General features: G+C 37.9%; 1 protein-coding gene across 2 annotated transcripts in view; it reads left to right on the top strand.

The window, feature by feature from the left end:
- Positions 1–20,334, top strand: part of LOC136877357 (irregular chiasm C-roughest protein) — a 361,637-nt gene that overhangs the window by 75,038 nt on the left and 266,265 nt on the right. The window contains exon 1 of one of the 2 annotated variants that reach the window (XM_067151331.2): positions 14,054–14,204. The exons of the other annotated variant lie outside the window; for it this stretch is intronic. The gene's annotated coding sequence lies outside the window, so the exon portion shown is untranslated. Of the gene's footprint in view, positions 1–14,053; positions 14,205–20,334 lie in introns of those variants that run through there. 2 annotated transcript variants of the gene reach the window in all.

Genomic DNA, 20,334 nt, shown 5'->3' with positions numbered 1-20,334 from the left:
ACCACGTTATAGTACTCACTAGTATATGTATATGTTTAAGAGTGTCAACTTTTAAATATCTCTATTTCAATCAAGAACAGTAGCCACCGAGCTCGATAGCCGCAGTCGCATAAGTGCGGCCAGTATCCAGTAATCGGGAGATAGTGGGTTCGAACCCCACTGTCGGCAGTCCTGAAGATGGTTTTCCGTGGTTTCCCATTTTCATACCAGGCAAATGCTGGGGCTGTACCTTAATTAAGGCCACGGCCGCTTTCTTCCCATTCCTAGGCCTTTCCTGTCCCATCGTCGCCGTAAGACTATCTGTGTCGGTGCGACGTAAAGCAAATAGCAAAAAAAAAAAAAAAAGAACAGTAGCCATACTTGATGAGAATTTCTTCCGAGTCCATTGCACTTTTACAACAGGAAAGAAGGATTTTATCATCTTCTTAATGTCTATTCAACCTTCCGACGTACCTGGACAACAACAACATACAGAATTAACATGCTTAAATGTAAACTGTCAGTAGTGGGAGAAGAAGACTGAATTGAATCTGAAGAAAGTATAAGAACATACAAATTAACTGTGCTGAAAATGTCCGAACAATAAAAATTCAAATAACAAATTTTTATTATGCTTTTTGCTGGTGGTTTAACGTCGCACCAACTCAGACAGACTTTTGGCAACGATTGGATAGCAAAAGGCTAAGACTAGGAAGGTACAAACCCAGAATTTGGCTGATGGCTTCCGAGAGTTAGATTCAAATTCACTATCTTCCGAATATAAGCTAACAGCTACAAGGTCCAAAATGCGCAGCCAACTCGTTCGGTACCAAATTTTGAAAATATTTTAATTCTTAGAAATGTTTGCTGTTTTAATAATGTTCAAAACTATGTTGCTTATTAAATAAGCCGTCAGTTTCTAACGAAAATATAAAATTTTGTGAAATATAGGAGACATAAGTTCAGAAATTCTCGTGAGTTATCGTCGCAGAATTCTGCTTTTAACATAATAGATTATGCGACGAAAGAGCTATCGCGTCGTATTCGCTTCTGCAACTTTCTTACTGTCTAAGGCACGCCATTACTCCATAATCCATACTCCTTGAACTAGAAAAGAGAGAGAGTTTTAAGGAGATAGGTGGAGTGAAAGTGCTGCCAGCGAGCGAAGTGTTAGTGAGAAGAATGACTGCGTAAAGTAATTTAGTTCTTGTAACATTCAATTGTTCTGACGTCATTACATCCTGTCTCCGCTCTTTACTTCCCGTCTCCTTCTTCTCACACTGTGCTTCATTTTCTTCACTAAAGAGCATGCATGGGTAACTTACTCTTAAGAATGGTGGTGGTTCTATTTAAAACCTCACAAGTTGGTGCATACACATACTCAACGACTAACCAGACCTGTTCGAACCGTATGAAGGTGAGGCTAAATACAGTAACTTTCCTAGACTCTAGGTTTGAGTCCTGGTGCTGATAGTAGTTATCCCAATAGTCGCCATTCCCAAGCATTCAACACTCTCACGTAATACTTCTACTGTATTCACTGTTGTAGAAAAATCTATAAAAGTACTACTACTACTACTACTACTACTACTACTACTACTACTACTAATAATACTAATAATAATAATAATAATAATAATAATAATAATAATAATAATAATAATAATTTGGTTGTATGCCCCAACAACTACATTTACGGTCCTCTAGGACGCCAAAATGCTGGAATCTCTCTTCACAGATTTCCCTTACGTCTACCAGCACAATGTCAGTGATTTCAAATACCACCGGAGTAAGCCAGATCTATTCCTCCCGCATATATATATTTTGCAATTGGCTTTACGTCGCACCGATGCAGATAGGTCTTATGGTGACGAAGGGATAGGGAATGCCTAGAATTGGGAAGGAAACGACCGTGGCCTTAATTAAGGTACAGCCCCAGCATTTGCCTGGTGTGAAAATGGGAAACCACGGTAAACCATCTTCAGGGCTGCCGACCTCCCGCATATAATTAAATGCTATGGAGATATATATATATATTTTTTTTTTACAATTGGATTTACGGTGCACCGACACAGATAGGTTTTATGGCTCCGATGGGATAGGAAATGTCTAGGAGTAGGAAGGAAGCGGTCGTAGACTTAATTAAGGTACAGTGTGAAAATGGTAAATCACGGAAAATCATCTTCAGGGCAGACGACAGTGGGGTTTGAACCCACCATCTTCTGAATGCAAGCTCACAGCTGCGCGCCCCTAACCGCACTGCCAACTCGTTCGGTAGATATTTTATTATAACCTGTCTTCATTACTTCTGACATTTTGCTGAAAGCTCCAACCTTTCCTGGTAAGTGGAAGATTACGCGAGTTAGTCCACAAATACGAGTACAAGTCAGTAATTAATAACTACAGACTCGTTGTTATTTCTTCCGTACTAGCAAAATTTTACGAACAAACCCTCTATTGGCATGTATTTCAACGTGTAGAAATGATCAGTAGTGACTCCCTACATTGTTTCAGAACTAGAAAGTCGATGACGACAAACCTATTTCCCTGATATACAACTATTTGTGTCGTAATGGATTTCACTCTGCGTGTTATAGTACTCGATGTGGTGCCCTACACGATTCAAATATCCAACCACTATTATTCTTATTACTTAAAGATGATCTTCCTAAACGCATGGAGTATTCAAACATATTGTTATTTTGCAGATGACGTCAACAGAACCATTCGGTCACAAGATCACTATAGATTTCTTCTGAGAAACCTCAATAACACTACACTTGGAGCGTTATTTACAAGTTACATTTTAACATTAACAAGTGTCATGTCATGACATATTCCAGGAATAATATTAGTTCATACAAAGTTTTAAATACTGACTTGTCGTTAGCGAATTCTATCAGGATCTTGGTGTACATTTTGACACCAAATTGACGTTCTCTGTACATGTAAATGAAGTAGTTGCAGATACTTCCAGAGTTTTAGGATTTATTAAGAGATGCACACATGACTTCACTAATCCCGAGGAAATAAAGGTAGCCTATTATAGTCCTCCTTTGTTAATATTCGACTAGAATCTGCATCACTCATTTAGAAACCCAATATGAAAACCAAATTGAAATGGTTTAAAACAAATTGTTTAGATACTTACGTACAAAGTAGCTAATAATTACCCAAAATTTGATTCATACGACGATTTAATGAAACTGCTTGGTTATAAGTCTTTGGCAAAAACAAAGCAAATATTAGCAATTCTTCTCTTTATCGATAAATTATTTAACTATCTTATTGGGTAGCCCTATCCTGCACTCTCTGTTCAACTTGTCTGTTCCAAATCCATCTACATACTCGAAATACTGTTCATTAACTGCTACATCTGCTACTTCTACTGCTCAAGATCAAGAACCCAGCAACACATTAATTCACGAGTGTCAAATTCAACGAAAATATTTAATAAATATAAGCAATGAGTACAGTATGGATATGTTTGCAGCTATATTATCTTGCATTGCAAGATAATGTAAACAATAATTAATTTATGTTTATTCTAAATTAAAATATCCCTCTGTTGTCTTATTTTTAAGCTCTTCCTTGTTTCTATTGATATCATCTACTTCATCATCATTACCAACATCATCATATCATCGCTGACAATATTAACACCATCAACATTTACAATTGAGTAACAATACAGGCTTAATTCGGTAGTATCTTAAGGTTCAATATTGTTGGTAAATACTTCGTTAAATTATATGCGCATATAATTGAATATATGTAATATTGTTGTCGATATTATGCGACTGAAGAAAAGTTTATTCTTAGTTTATATTAAACTTTATTTTTACTTTCTTACTTTTACAAGGACTTCCATTAGTGTTAATATTATTTTAATTTGTTGTTCCTTTTTATTTAATGTGTATCACTTTTGTACCTGCCTAAAACACAGTAAATAAATAAATAAATAAATAAATAAATAAATAAATAAATAAATAAATAAATAAATAAATAAATGTACGTACGTACGTCCAACTCTTGTCCCGTTTCCGTACGAGGTACGAAGTAGGATTTGAAATAAGATGAATCTTCACAGCGAGGTTTACGACCGGATGCCCTTTCTGACGTCATTCTCATCTGAGGAGTTATTGAGATGAAATGAATGGCATGATATATGATAGTAGGAAGGGAGAGTGTGAAACCGGTGCCGGCACATAGCTTACTCCTGCCGAAGAGCACCAAGAGGTTTGCTCATGGCTTTACGTCGTCATCCTACGGACGAATCACCATCAACAGCGTCATATGCCCTCACTCCATATGAGCCGTGCGGAAATGTTCGGAATATAATCCAGGCTTTTGGCACGCAATGTAGTGATTAGAAATTGTATACCACTACCTCCCCTACCAAGCCGACCAACATTCTGATGGAGAAAATGTTTTCGATCAACGGGACTCTAACCGCCTAAACCACTATGTCAGACCATTTATAGACTTCACTCCTGAACTATCATGACCACTAAGCGAGTTAAATAAATAAATAAAGCCACGATTTAACCTGCTAACTTGCGCTCAGAAAGTGCCCCTCAGCCTGGCTGAAAAATATATACTGGGTAAACAAACAGCCGACTTCAGTGGCTCAGTCAGTTAGTCGGTCTCCTTATGTTCCCCAGAACTGAGTTCGTTTCCGGCCTATGTTGGTGACATTTAAGTCTCTTTAAATGCGACCATTTCGTATGGCTGGTGAAGAAAATATTACTTCTAATCAGATTGTCACGGGTGATGTGGTGTCAAAGGGGTAGTCCTACACTATCTCAGCAATCGATAGAGAATATCAGAGTGCTGGGTCCAACATCACTACCTGAACATTATTTACCCATGTACGGAACCCTCCGAAGGAATAAACTCTTCTTCTGTTCACTTTTACAAGTACTGAGTTAACCGGAAACCTTTAGAAGTAAGACAACAAGATAAAAGAGAAACTTCCCTTGCTGTTTTAATATTATAAATGGGACTGAGTAGCTCAGACGGTAGATCACTGGCCTTCTGAGCCTAACTTGATTGATTCGATCCTGGCTCAGTCCGGCTGTATTTGAAATTACTCAAATACGTCAGTCTCGTGTTTAAAGATCTCCTGTGGGACAAAATATCGGCATCTCAGAGTCCCCAAAAACCGTAAAAGTAATTAGCGGGACGTATAATTATTATTATCATTATTACATTAATTTTTAATTATAGCATTAAATTTTGATATACCGGTATACATATTTTTCACTAATTTCGTCAGAAATTTTAATTCTCTTAACTCCACCATTTCAATATAACGATGGTGATAAATGATACTGTGAATAATTTCTTCTCAAAATATTAATAACTAGCTGAACCAGCAACTCCGCTTGCATTGAATTAAGAATTGTAAACAGAATTTGAAGTCCGACTCGTTGGCTGAGCGGTCAGCGTACTGGCCTTCGGTTTAGAGGGTCCCGGGTTCGATTCCAGGCTGGGTCGGGGATTTTAACCTTAATTGGTTAATTCCTACGGTACGGGGGCTGTTGTCATCATCATCATTTTATCCTCATCACGACGCGCAGGTCGCCTACGGGAGTCAAATAGAAAGACCTGCACCTTGGCGAGCCGAACCCGTCCTGCGATATTCCGGCACTAAAAAAGCCATACGACATTTCAAACAGGATTTGAACTTTGATGGCAACAATAGCAAACAGTTCAAACATAACACAGTTCCCTCTGTTCCTCTTTCACGTCTCATCTTTCTCCTCGGCCTCTACATCAATTAGCGCGTCAATTCTTGGATCATTACTTGTATTCCTAACACGTTAGGCCTCCTCAGACATTCATTTCCTTAGGCGTTTTGAACATTACTGAAATAGGTTGAGTGTTTCTCCAGATTAACAAACAAAGTAGTTAACTTTCTCTCGTTATATTATTAATAGAGATAACGAAGCAAAATATAAAACCTAGTATTAAGGTTCTCATTTAGTATTTGTAGAAAGGATCGTTATTTGGAGATTGTAATTTCTTTTGTCAACACTAGTCATTAAGAGATCGCATGAATCTAACTTTATGTTTAGACAACCCGCAGTACAAATTTACTGCACAGGTTGAAGGTGGAATCAATCTGTCTTCTACTGGCCGTTGCGTAAAATTCCGGGTAATGTTGTAACTGGCTACCGTTACACGTTTGACATAGCCTACAGGGTCTTTATTTTATAATTATGCATCAGCATCATTCAAGCCATGGCAAGCTGCCACAGCGATACTCGTCCGCTGGCGGGTAAAATGGGGATCGTATCTGGATGAAACTCAGCTTCAAAGAAGCTATGATGGTGATGGTGGTGGTGGTGGTGGTGGTGGTGGTGGTGGTGGTGGTGGTGGTGGTTACTATTTTAAGAGGAAGTATAACTAGCCAACCATCTTCTCTTAACAATAATCAGAGTAGAAAGTGAAGAGGTCTGAACTTTCGACACTATGTATGGTTAAACTAAAGTTTTATCTGACGTTAAAGGAAATACCGTACTGAAATAAAGGTCCCTCAGCTCCAAAGCCTTGAATAGACAGTAGTAGTATTAATAGTAATTATTCACTCGTTAAGTTGTTTATATATTTACAGGTTCTGTTTCTTATATACAGTACATAACTGTTCTAATAACATTAATACTTTAAATAATCTCGTAACTAACTTTTACACATTAAATATATTATTATTATTATTATTATTATTATTATTATTATTATTATTATTATTATTATTACTGTCAGAAACGTCACAAATAAGATAAACGGGAACATCCTAATACATGAGCATACATATTATATCATATTTGAGCGTAAATGGGTAAATTCTGGAGCGATAGGTGTTGATAGAAATAGGTCTTCATGGTAGCAAGTTACAGGGCACTGAGGTAGTTCCCTTGATTACGAACGAAAACACTATTTTAGTATCTTTCCACGGGTACAACCGGAGACAATTAAGGGCAGCAACACTCATGCCTTCTGACTGTAGATTCTATAAATGGCTTGAGCTTGTTCAATATACTGAGTGTTTGCGTGAAGGTTTTTCTTCTCTTGTGTTCTCTTATTACAAACTAGAGCGCTTGGCGTAATCCTAAAACTCTTCTTTCGCAACCATAAACATTTACATAAACATGAATGTGCAATTGGGCCCAATTATGAAAAATAAAAATATTAATTTCATTTTTTCATTCATTTAGTTCACTGACAAAGAAAGTCGTTATATAACAATATTATTATTATTATTATTATTATTATTATTATTATTATTATTATTATTATTATTATTATTATTATTATTATTATTATTATTATTCTATGGCCTTAGCTACCGAATTACAGACTATCTGAAGTGGTGCCTTCCAGGTAGCTTGCCTATCAATTTTGACGTTGTAATTGTGCTGCTTTCGTGCAACGAAATCGGATTTCTACCGCACGGTTCCTTTCTATGAATTAAATGAATTATCTCGTCCATGATTACTTGGGCAGTAAAATAACTGACAATGGCAGAAGTAATGAGGATATAAAACGCACGCTAGCACAAGCAATGAAGGCCTTTCTTAAGGAAAGAAATTCGCTCACTTCGAATATTGATATAGGAATTTGAAAAATGTTTTTGAAGACTTTTGTTTGGAGCGTGGCAATGTATGGAAGTGAAACATGGACGATAACTCGCTCAGAAAGAAAGAGAGTAGAAGCTTTTGAAATGTGGTGTTACAAAGGATGCTGAAGGTGAGATGGATGTATCGAATCACGAATTAAGGGATACTGAATCGAATTGGAGAGTGGAGATCGTTGTGGCTAAATTTGACGAGAAGAAGAGATAGACTGACAGCACACATCTTAAGACACCCAGGACTTGAGCAGTTGTTTTTGAGGAAAGTGTAGAGGATAAGAACGGTAAAGGTAGACCAAGGTATGAATATGACAAGCAGATTAGAGCAGATGTAGGGTGCAGCAGTTATGTAGAAATGAAAAGGTTAGCACAGCATAGGGTGGCATAGCTGCATCAAACCAGTTTATGAACTAATGACTCAAACAACAACACCTCATCCATAGTCGAACCCGTGAACTTAGGATCAGGAGACTAACACACTACAATTATTATAATAGCGTGCGGATGCAGAAGAGGCCTGATGCAGATCATTCGAGTTGACACAGAATAGGCGACCTGCCCATCAATGAGGATGGTGTTTTACCTACTCCACCACTAATCCATCAAAGCAGTCACCATATCAAGTTTATTATACCTGAAAGGATTGTATCCAAATGACGGTAGTTTCCATATCAAATGGTTGCATCAAGTTTGCCAGCTCCCAGGAGTTAGCGCGATCGTATGGACTTCGCCTGATGTTCCTTCTACCCGCGTCTCTGCTTGAGTGAGCGGATTGCATACACAGTCCACATCACGGCGTTTAGACCTGATCTTTACAAAGGCATTTCAGCGGCAGGAAGTAAAATAATTATTTACTAAATTAATATAAATCTTTGGCAGCTTAACTGCAATTTTATTTACTTCCCCTTTCTACATCCATCTAGTAACATTATTGAATACGGTATGCCATCTTCTACCATACGTGATGATTATTATTTTAAATATGTTATACAAATATTTACAGTATATCAGGCAGAGATTTCACATATCTTACAGATATTACATTAATTATTACATATTGCGGCTTTTTTTGTATCCGTCTCTTGGCACAGGCCAGAGCAAAGTGTAGCTTCCACCGAAGTCCCAGTCTCATCCATGGCTGTGACAATATGGAAGCTGCTGGGGTATGGGTGGTGCTGAGTAATGACATTTCGAGCACAACTGGTGTCTGAGTGTTATGAAAGGTGTTGCTCATAGGATCAGGCGTGCTGCACCTTCTGGTCCAGTGAGGAAAGCAATGGCAAACTACCTCACTCCTCATCTTGCCTAGTATGCCTCATTTGGCTCTGCCATTGGTTTTTACAGTTTTCCTACAACTGCATAGCCTTTGGTGGTGCTATTTGAGGATCCAACCAGCCTCTGGGCTGATGACCTAACAGACAGACAGACATTGCGGCTTTATACCAATTCCCAACCCTCCCCCCGATATTCATGCCAAGTTTTTCTTCGTTGGTGTGACGAATAGAAAAGAAGATAAACCGGCTTTCCACGTTGACCGGCTTCGCAGTCTAGGGCTAGCGAGCTTGTCTCTTACCATTAGGTCCCTGCTTCGATATCTTGCCAGATGATGGACCTTTTTTGGATATGAAGACTGATTGGAAGTCGACTCTGCCATTGAGGAGCTGCCTGACAGTGAGATGACGGCCTCGGTCTAGAAAGCCAAGAATAACGGCTGAGAGGATTCTTCGCGCTAACACGCGTCACCCCTCGTAATCAGCAGCTCGGAATGAGTAGCGGCCCCTTGGTAGAGCAAGGTCCATCAACACTGTAGCATAATGAGGTTAGTTTTGCTCCGAATATGGGGTTCGGACCCATCTTCTCTCGCAAATAACTTTACAAATACGTGACACTTTACCGTGCACTCTTCTCGCTCAATAAATAACATTTAAGTCTGATCTTTAGGACTCGCAAAATTAGGATCTTGTAAACTAAGTCTCCATAAGAAGAAAACTAACACCCGTGGTACAACAGCCCCGAAGGGACTTAGCCTACCAAGCGTCCGCCACTCAGCCCGAAAGCCTCCAGATGACGAGGTGTCGTGTGGTCAGCACGTCGAATCTTCAAAAATTCTTCTTAATACTGGACAAAAGTGAAGAATCACTTAACAGGGTAAAGTCTTGACTTCTAGTGAAAGACGAGGAATGAAGTTTTCCTAAAGAATCTCCGTAACTTTCCAATAACACTGTCGTAAATAAGGTTCTGGAAAGGTAACCCCCACGATACGAGTGACTGTGATTGATAACATTTCAGTTAGCTGTTTATTAAGACATCTTATATATTATTCTCCCAGTTTAAAGCTCCCCACTCTTCTCTACAAATTCACGTGAATATAATCACACATTTCAACTCTGAAATGTATTATTCCTTGAAAGAGACATCACCGAGAGAGTTGGCCTTGTGGTTAGGGTCACGCAGATGCGAGCTTTCATCGGGAGATAATGGGTTCGAACCCCACTGTCGGCAGCTCTGAGGATGGTTTTCCGTGGTTTCCCATTTTCACACCAGGCAAATTCTCGGGCTTCATCTTACTTAGGGCTACAACCACTTCTTTCCCACTCCTATCTCTTTCCTACTCCATCGTCGCCATAAGACCTACAGTATCTGTGCCGTTGCGACATAAAAATATTGCATTTTAAAAATGTTTATAAAGAGATAGCATATATTTTTCTGTTTCTAGACTTGGACTAACATTGTGAATAATATGACTTCACTTTGCTAAGCGTTTGACCCCAGGATTCCATCAGTGAATCATGATATTTGAATTATAAACGTCTAGGGTATATTACCTAGAAGAAAAAGAATGAAAAATATTTTGTTACGTGTAAAATGGAACTTCACGTAACCCTTCGACACTGAAGTTGGATATCTGAAGGCATTTCGTACCGTTATTCAAATATTCTATATCACTGTAGGAGGCGTCTTCTGCACAAATCAAAGGGCGCAGTTTCCTGATTAGTATGTGATGAAAAAGATCGTCTCACTGCGCTAGGCATACTGCGTTGGAAGTAAGTAAGTAAGTAAGTGAGTGCACAGAAGTCTACTAAGGATTTTAACCATTACTAAAGAATGGTATGTACATATTACATATTATTATTATTACTATTATTATTATTATTATTATTATTATTATTATTATTATTATTATTATTATTATTATTATTATTATTATTACCGTGTGCGGCAAAACAAACTTAAATTACAAACACCTTAATACAGGAACTTCCTACTTGAAGGGGTTATTGAGCTGTGTCCATAAACCTTGAAAAATCTCTGGCAGTACCGAAAACAGAGGCTGTATGGAAGACTGATATCTTCATTGTTTAGAGATCCAATATCTTACAGCCGCTGTATAGGAGTAGATATATCCTACAATTGATTCTATACTTATTCCATGATTTTCTAAGATAGTATCCCGTGGAGCAGTCTCCAACCCAATCCAAGACACGAATTAGCACAGAAATCGTAATAATAAAGGTTATCAGACATCTTCTGAGGCACAGCAACCAATGACCATTGTTAACCGAGCCCATAATATGTATTAACAACATATACATATTATGTCGGTTTGTCTGCCAGCCCAAAGGCCAGATCCTAAGGTTATATGGTTTTAAGAAACCACAAAAGCCCATGTCTGTATCATAATGAAGCGTATCAGGCATGACGAGGAATAAGGTAGTTTGCCATTGCTTTCCTCACTGGGCCAGAAAATGCTATTTCAGCAAAACTGACCCTTCGTGGAATACTTTTCACAAGATTTAGCTGCACTAATTGAGCTCCAAATGCCATTAGCCAGCACCACACATACATCAGCAACTACGATACTGCCTCAGCTGTTGAACGAGACTAAGATTTAGGCAGAAGCTACACAGGTGCAGAAATGCTGCATCTATCAAGAAATAGCCAGTCATATAATGTTAATAAACGGATACGGATGAACGACGGATGGACTGCAAAGAAAGCGATCATCGCCTCAATTGAGGTTTAGTCCCGAAAACCATGGAAAATATATTTAGGGCTGCCAGCAGAGAGTTTCCAACCTACCATCTCTCCCATGCACGACCCATATCACGTAGCCAACATGCTCAGTGTCTGTAACTTTTCGAATAATAATGTTTTTCGAGACGCCCAGGTTTTGGAATTTAGTTCCGCAGGAGTTCTTTTGCGTGCCAGTAAATCTACTGACAAAAGGCTGGCGTATATGAGCACCTGCAAATATCACCGGACTGAGCCAAGCTCGAACCTGCCAAGTTAGGGACAGAAGACCAGCACATCAACCGTCTGCTCCACTCACCCCGGCTGTAACTCTTAGCGGCTTAAAGATGCATTCTTCGAATTCACTTCACTGTCTGATTCTCTTAGATTTAACCTATTGACACACGATTACTACGCTTGCTTAAGTGGCGTTGAGTTCAGTTATTTATAATTTAAGTCCTAATATTGTAACTAACGGCATTAGATGTACATTTTACCGGGCGAGTTGCCCGTGCGTGTAGAGGCGCGCGGCTGTGAGCTGGCATCCGGGAGATAGTAGGTTCGAATCCCACTATCGGCAGCCCTGAAAATGGTTTTCCGTGGTTTCCCATTTTCACACCAGGCAAATGCTGGGGCTGTACCTTAATTAAGGCCACGGCCGCTTCCTTCCAACTCCTAGGCCTTTCCTATCCCATCGTCGCCATAAGACCTATCTGTGTCGGTGCGACGTAAAGCCCATAGCAAAAAAAAAAAGATGTACATTTTACATTCCTACTTTAAACTGGTCTTAGTATTAACGCTTTTTTTTGTCTTGCGAATAGAATTCCCACGACTGCTCAATGCGTTATCAGCCGTTCCTGAACCGACGTCTTCTCCACCATTAAAGAGTAATTTTATGATTATTTGTTCTTACTACTGTTTGTATTATTATTATTATTATTATTATTATTATTATTATTATTATTATTATTATTATCATCGAAAGGAAGGAGTGGCCGCGCGTGTTAACGCGCAACAGCTATTGAGTCAAGGAGGCAGAGTGGGTTCGAACTCCATCGTCGGCTGTCCTATACTCACTTCCAGGCATATTTCCGCGACAGTTCCTCTTCATAGGCCACAACCGATTCCTTCACCCTCATGATCTAATATCGTTCACCATCATTCATTTCATCTTCATTACCTCCTTAAATGATGTTGGCGTCAGGAAGGCCATCCGGCCGTATAAACATGCCATATAATTTCATCTTACCTCATCCTCGACCCCGTATCAGAAATTGGGACTGAGAGTAGAATTATAATAATAATAATAATAATTATTATTATTATTATTATTATTATTATTATTATTATTATTATTAATGAAGAAATATCGCAATCATAGAAAACCAAAATTTTCTTCGTATAATTAACTGGGGTGGTCGTATGTTGGCCATAAAGTATAAAATAAATCAATAAATAACAATTTATTATTGTTTTATCTCCAAAATCTTGAAAAAGCATTAAAACGGAGGTGTGCGAATTAGAAACCCGATAGTTGCATTTCCGTTTTAAATAATCAAAGCGATTGTATCCGCCATTGTAAGCGAATAGGTTATTTTCACAAAACATAAGAATGCAATGTTTTAAGATAATTTAAAATTATTCTCTAAATTCTAGAAGAGGCTTATCAGAAACCACCTTCAATTTCTTCTATGAAAATTATATTATATTATATTATATTATATTATATTAAATTATATTATATTATATTATATTATATTATATTATATTATATTATATTATATTATATTATATTATATTATACCTTGATGATCGTATTTTTTTAAGAATGAACTCCTTATACCTTTTATGTATGTATATCTAAAAAAGAATTTATACAAAGTGTGTATCCAATTTAGTAACCTGTTGTAGAATGTGACTGATTATAAAATCTTCTATAGACTAAAATAGTTGAGTTAACAGACGAGACCACCGGCCAGGACGTGTGCCAGGGCTACGCGATAGAGCTTCACTGATATCGAGTTCACTGGTCAGTCGTAAGACTTCAGTAAGAAGATGCCTTCATCAGAAACGTGTCACCTGCTACAACAAATTCTCCCTCAGTGCAAGTCGCCATTAAATGCGCATTTTTATTTCGTTTTATGTTCCCTATGTTAATTATCCTACAAGAAATGCTGTTAAGTGCCGTTCGGTGAACGCCAAGGGTTTTTATTTCAATCCGAAGAGGTCAGGTGGTGGGGTAGAAACTGGATTGCCTGACATGTTACCGAGACGCGGAGAAACCGGTATGAGGGAGGGGAGAACAGCGGAGAAGGAGAAGCAGCAGCAACAGAAGAAGCAATGATCAAGGTCATTTGACGTCACGCACATTACAGGAACAATCCAGTGAGAGGAGAGCGTGTTAGTTGGGCTGCAGCTGCGGACCAGTACGGATGTTCCAGAGTGGGTGTCAGTGAAGTGGTGTTACGGAAAAAAACAAGTTGTGTGGATTAAGTGCTCAGTGTAAATACTCTATACAAAATTGATTCCCAGGATTGTGATGAGGATATACACCAGTGGATTAATAGTCAGAGCAAGGGTTTGTACCCCCTTTAAAAATTTATTATTCTAGTATTACTACCCCGTTTCCTGTATTTCCAAGTGCGCAAGTTTTAAGGAGATTACTCGTCTCTATAAGTGAATATTTGTGTTTTAGTGAATCGTTCTTGAAAGTGCTATGAAAAGTGTTTTATCGATTCTTTTTTTCCTCGTCGTTTCTCCTGTAGAATTTTCCTCTCCCTGTGAAATCGTCCTTATTCGTCTTCGACTTATCGTAACAAAATAATGTGTTTTCAAAAAATAATTGTGAAACCACAGTTGTGCAGTGTTTCTTGCGTGCAATGTGTGTTGAACGTTTTCTTTTAAATTTATCAAATATTAATTATACGAGTTTACGTTGGAATCGAATGGAAAAATGCGGCAAGCCATCAAGTGTGCATCGTTCGCGAACATCTTGCGGATATTGAAAGTGTTGATATCGGTGCCTGGAATTATAAATTTACTTCCGTTGAAAGGTAGCCTATTTCTTATCTCGTATGATATCTATTATTAAGGTGCCCAATAAACATGGTATTATTGGAATAATTCTACGATATTGAAACGAATGCAGTTTTCGGTTCTATTCTACAGACCGCAACAAGTGTTCTCTTATGAGCGTGCTGTGTAACTGGGGGTGTTTTCCGTGTACGTAGTTAATAGTACTGGAAGTGGTGATTCCGAGGTGTTTAGACTAGTTCTGTCGTGTAGTTTTATTTTATCTGCATACTATTGCCTTCTCCATATCTCGTTATTCTCGAATGTGGTTTATTCATTTTTGAGTGAAAGATGATAATGATGATTGTTATTTTACGAGCTTAACCGTCGAAGTCGTCGATCATATAAAATTGGTATGTTTTTCAATAAGGGCATGACTAACATCAGCGATCCCAACGTTTTGAAACGATAATTGCGAATAGTAAATATTGTCACGGATTCTGTCTCGTAGAACAGGCATATCCTTCTGCACTTCAGGTCTAAAAATATCGCTGTACTAATATTACCTTCAAAGACTTCGATTTGTATCAGTGTGTTTTAAACGAACGTTTCAGGACTAATACCGAGATAGGTTAAATTTAGGTGGTGTCTTACAAAATCGAAACGTGAAAAGTAAATCTAGGATATTCCCTTGCATTAGAATAAAGACGTTTCTGGTCAGACTTCGACTATCCTGTTTATATTAAGATTGCCTTGAACCTGCGACATTAAAACACTAAAAATAAATGGTAAGATGTAACGATATTAAACATTTGCAAGTTTCGCTAGACTCCATTTCGACGTTCCAGCTACTGAATGTTCTATTCCGTAATGTTTATTCTTCTTCCTGACCTTTCTGTAGTTACTTGGGGCCGGCACTTTTATATGAATTTGACTCAGTTTTACGGTCGGATACCTTTCCTGGCGCCGACCCTGTGAGGAGGGATGTATTCACTACAGCGTGTTTCTGCGGTGGTTTGTGTTCATGTTGTATGTAAGTGTAGGCATGCGTTAATACAAGCATAAACACTCAGCCCCGAAGTGGGCGAATTAACCAAATATACAGTAGTTAAAATCTTCTATGTGGCCAGGAATCCAATCCTAGGCCCTCTGAACCGAAGACCAGTCCGCTGACCAGCCAGTGAGCCCTTTTCTGTAATATTTATAGTAATGTTTACAGTTTTAATTTTTACAGTTTTTTTCCAAAATGCTTACATTGCATCGACAGAGATAGGTTTTTGGCGACGATGGGATAGGAAAGGAAGTGGTCTTGGCCTTATATAAGGTACGTTCCCGGCATTTGGATGGTAAATAGGAAACCACGGAAAAACATCTTCAGGACTACCGAAAATGGGGTTCGAACCCACTGTCTCCCGAATATTGTATACTGGCCGCACTTAAGCGACTGCAGCTAACGAGCTATTATTATTATTTTCCACCTGGAATATGATCAATTGAGTCAGTTAAACTAATTTAAAGAACACTTAAATGATTTTGTCAGCGCGTACTTTTTAGCTTTATAGGAGTGGTCATTGTATGAACAATTCCAACTTTCCTTTGCCACAGGTTGGTAAACTAGAACTGTTGAACGGATATGTTAATTTGTTTCCACGCGGGTGTTTATAGGGAGGTCACTCTCTCTTCAGTTTACTTAAGAGTTGATGACAGGGGAAATGTATATACAGTATAGGAAAAAAATTGCGGAAATATAAGTTGCCAATGAATAAGCGAGGTTATATCACATTTTAAAAGCAAGAAGTGCTCTTCACTAGTATTTGAGTTCTACCTCATGTAGGAGTTTGTTCATAGACAACGATCAAGCACTACTTCACGAGAGCTTTTAGCAGGAAGAGAGGCATTGAAATTTAATTTTAGAGTGGTTTAAATCATTATTATGTTCTAATAACTCTGAAAAAAGGCTAAATTTTAATTTCCATCGTATTTGACATTTAAAAAATATGAACTGTTTTATCACGGCAAGAAGAGTATACGAGCTAATATGATTTACATGACGAATGTCCCGAAATCTTCCATTAAATCATGCGTAAAGTAAATTGGTTAACACAGACGTAACAAAGCTTATAAAAAAGCAAAGCAAAGTCATCTCCGTACAGGCCATAAAGGCCCTAGGAGGGGTGGAAGGTAAAGGCTTCCACTATCCGTAACCTCGGCACTTGATGGAGTAGAGTGGTTAGCTCTACGCCCTAACAGAAGCTATACTGCTCATTATATTATTATTATTACTACTGTTATTAATATCTCACCTACAGCATAAGGAAAGACAGGAATGGGAAGATAAAATATAATCATACGATAAATCGTCAAACTTTTATGATATTCAGGATAAATTGAGTGTATTTATCATGAGACGAGTCAAAATGTATGTTTAGTAAGTAGAACAAATTGAAATCACAAATATTCTGACAGTCATATACGTTCCTAAACGGAATATAATATAGTTTACATGTATATTATAATAAAAAGGAAATATATTTGCCGAGTTGTTAGCCTAGTTATGAATTTTTTCGGTATTATAGTATAAACATACCTTAAAATTAAAAGTGTGAGCAGTATGATCATAAATAATTGATGTCATTTCATAGAAATATTGTATCTGCTATCATGATTCCGTTGTTATTACCGTTCTGAAATAATCAACAGAACAACGTGCTTTTGTGGACCCCAAACGCCGAAAATAATGCGCACACAAATTTCTTGAGAAATAGGTAGTGATATGCTTCGCAGCTAACGAAGTCCACTGGCCTGTTTTAAACATTTTGGTTCATCCTCCCTAAGAAAGTAATATCAATGAAGTACGCCGTTTTTCTACCTATTTTAATTTTTCTGATATAATTCTAGTGTAGTAGCAAAATAGTTTAGAGGAAAAGTTAGATTTACGTTATTTAATGAAGATGACAATAAGTCCAAAAAACCGGATTGTAGAGAATTAACTGACCCCATTTGAAGATAAGTTCAGCTGATTGAAATCGAAGCTTAGATATACCGAGAAAAATAAGAATAATATACAGGTAGCTATAAGAGTTCATGAAAGTGTTCGAGCAAACTGTAAACGTAGATTGATATACGATAATGTATTTCGTAGATTGGAAGAATGCACACAGAGAACAATAGAACATACGAATATTATATCACACTGATATTTTTATAGTATATTGTTTTCCATTTTTTGTGCAATGCTTTATGTTGGATAATTGGCAAGGGAATTGATATAAGTAGTTTTAAAATATCGTCACTCAGCAGTAATACTCAAGTACATCGCGGATGAATAAAGTTAGTAATGAAACCGAACCTTCGTAAGTAGCAAACAGAATTTGTTTTAAGATTACAAATTTGTGAAATTGCTTCGTCATTACTGAAGTGAAAATGACAATTAGGAATGAAGTTGCATTCAACGGAAGGTAATCTACACTCCACGACAATATGAGCTGGCAGGTAAAATAACAGATGGTTTTCCGTGGATTAATCAATAAAATGTGAACAAGGTATTAAAATTACTTTTCGTGAAATATTACGTACTATCTGAGGATAAGAATACAGTTGATAAATTATTTAGAAAATCGTCGACATAATAAATAAATTAATAATAAATAGTAAATAATTGGAAGGTTTATCTGCTGTGATCATAGGGCTATAAATTCGAGTTAATCGTAAAGTGAACTGAACCTGGTCAGTAACGGAAGATAACACCCAAGCCGCAAATATTATTTGAGAGAAGGAAGGATTATTAAATTGTGAATGAAAAGCTAAACTAAGAACTTTGTACCAGATTACTCTTCGAATTTCAGCCTGTGCGTGTAAAATTTCTAAGATGGAAAATTAATAATGTGATTCAGAATAAACATGAAACCGTAATTGCGTGGCTTAAAATAACGCAGTACATAAGAATCTTTGCTTTCCATTTCATAATTCCTATAGGTAGGTACAGATGTCAATAGAGCATAATATAATTAATAGCAAATACTGTAGTGACAAGAATCTCCTTGGCCGTATGGTCAGCGTTGAGGCCTTCGGTTCAGAGGATTCCGGGTTCGATCCCCGGACGAGTCGGGGATTTTAATCGCCTGCAATTACTTCTTCTGGCTTGGGGACTGGTTGCTCGTGTTTTTCCCAAAACTCTCCTCTACATATTCAGGCAGCACACGACCAGAAACACGGAATAATTAGTACATCCCTCCATACATGGTTGGCGTCAGGAAGGGAATCCAGCTGTAAAACAGGGCCAAATCCACATGTGCAACACAATTCGCACCCGCGACCCTTCATATTGTGGGAAAAGTGGAAGAAGAAGACCGTAGTAACGAAAATATTTGGAATACAATACAATGACGCGAATGTTCATAAAACAATCAAGTTCACACTTCTGACCAAACGGTGGATTCATTAAAATAGCACAGTGAAACCTACCGTTGATGTGCCTGGTTAGGGAGATCTACTACTTGCTGCAAAGCCCTGTCGAGTACATCGAAACCTCGAATGAACTATCCGACGTGTAAATAATTCTTCGGCGATATTCCAAATATTTAATTCTACATTTGTAAGTTGGTTTCTGCGTAACAAATAATGCTGAAATATTTAGCCGTATAAGTACTTCCTCCTATGAAAGTATGAACTTAGATATTCTTTTTATACTCTCCCAAAATAGCTAAGACTTTTAGTGACGCCGTAAACAACGTAAGAAGGGTCATACGGCCTTATAGTCTGTGGGCAATGTGGTTTTAATTTCCAGGCATGCGTTTGGTAATACTGAAGTTGTCGCTGTCTCCGATATCTGCGATATGCGCCACTAATCTTCATCGACGCATTGAGAATGTTTCATTCTGATTGAAATTTATTTCTACATCTGCAGTAATTTCTCAGAATACACGCACCCATGAAAGTGAAGCTCAAATATAATTATACGTTAGTGGGTACCACGATCCATAATAAGTTGTATCATAGGATTATGTTTTTCTTCTAACATTTAGAGCGCTTGGTGGGCATGTCTGCCTACATTAAATGTTTCCTTTTTGGTGGCTTTTATATCGAACATCCGTATACAAGTTATACATTAAGGAACATATTTTATTAGTGAAGTACAAAGCAAGAGGTCCTAATTTTCTGAATCTATTTCTAAAAATAATGTTCTATGATGGGTGTATGTCTACCCCATAGTCCAGTTTTCTGATAAGGGGTCGGGGATAAGGTGGGATGAAATTATACGCCATATTTTTACGGCCGAATGCCCTTATTCATATCAACCTCAGTTGAGGAGCTAATGAAGATGGGTTGATTGAAGTGGAAGGAATCCGCGGTAGCTTATGAACAGGATCTGTCCCAGCATTTGTCCAGGAGTGAAAATGGGAAACCACAGAAAAACATTCTCAGGACAGCCTACGGTGAAGTTCGAATCCACTCGTCTCCCGAATGTAGAGCTTGTTTCCATAGCCGTACCGCGTAAACACGCACGACCACTCCGTTCGGTTGTTCTTGCATTTAAGTACATTTTTAATTAATACAAAATTACAGTCTTTTTGACGTCAAATTCCATGCTCACAGTAAATTCCGAAATTAATTTTCTGTCACAAACATTTACGTAGCTAATTCAGACACCGAGCTCGATAGCTGCAGTCGCTTAAGTGCGGCCAGTATCCAGTATT

The sequence above is a fragment of the Anabrus simplex genome, chromosome 7, assembly GCF_040414725.1.
Source record: "Anabrus simplex isolate iqAnaSimp1 chromosome 7, ASM4041472v1, whole genome shotgun sequence".
Taxonomy (NCBI): Eukaryota; Metazoa; Arthropoda; class Insecta; order Orthoptera; family Tettigoniidae; genus Anabrus; species Anabrus simplex.
This window is presented reverse-complemented; position numbering and strand designations above follow the sequence as displayed.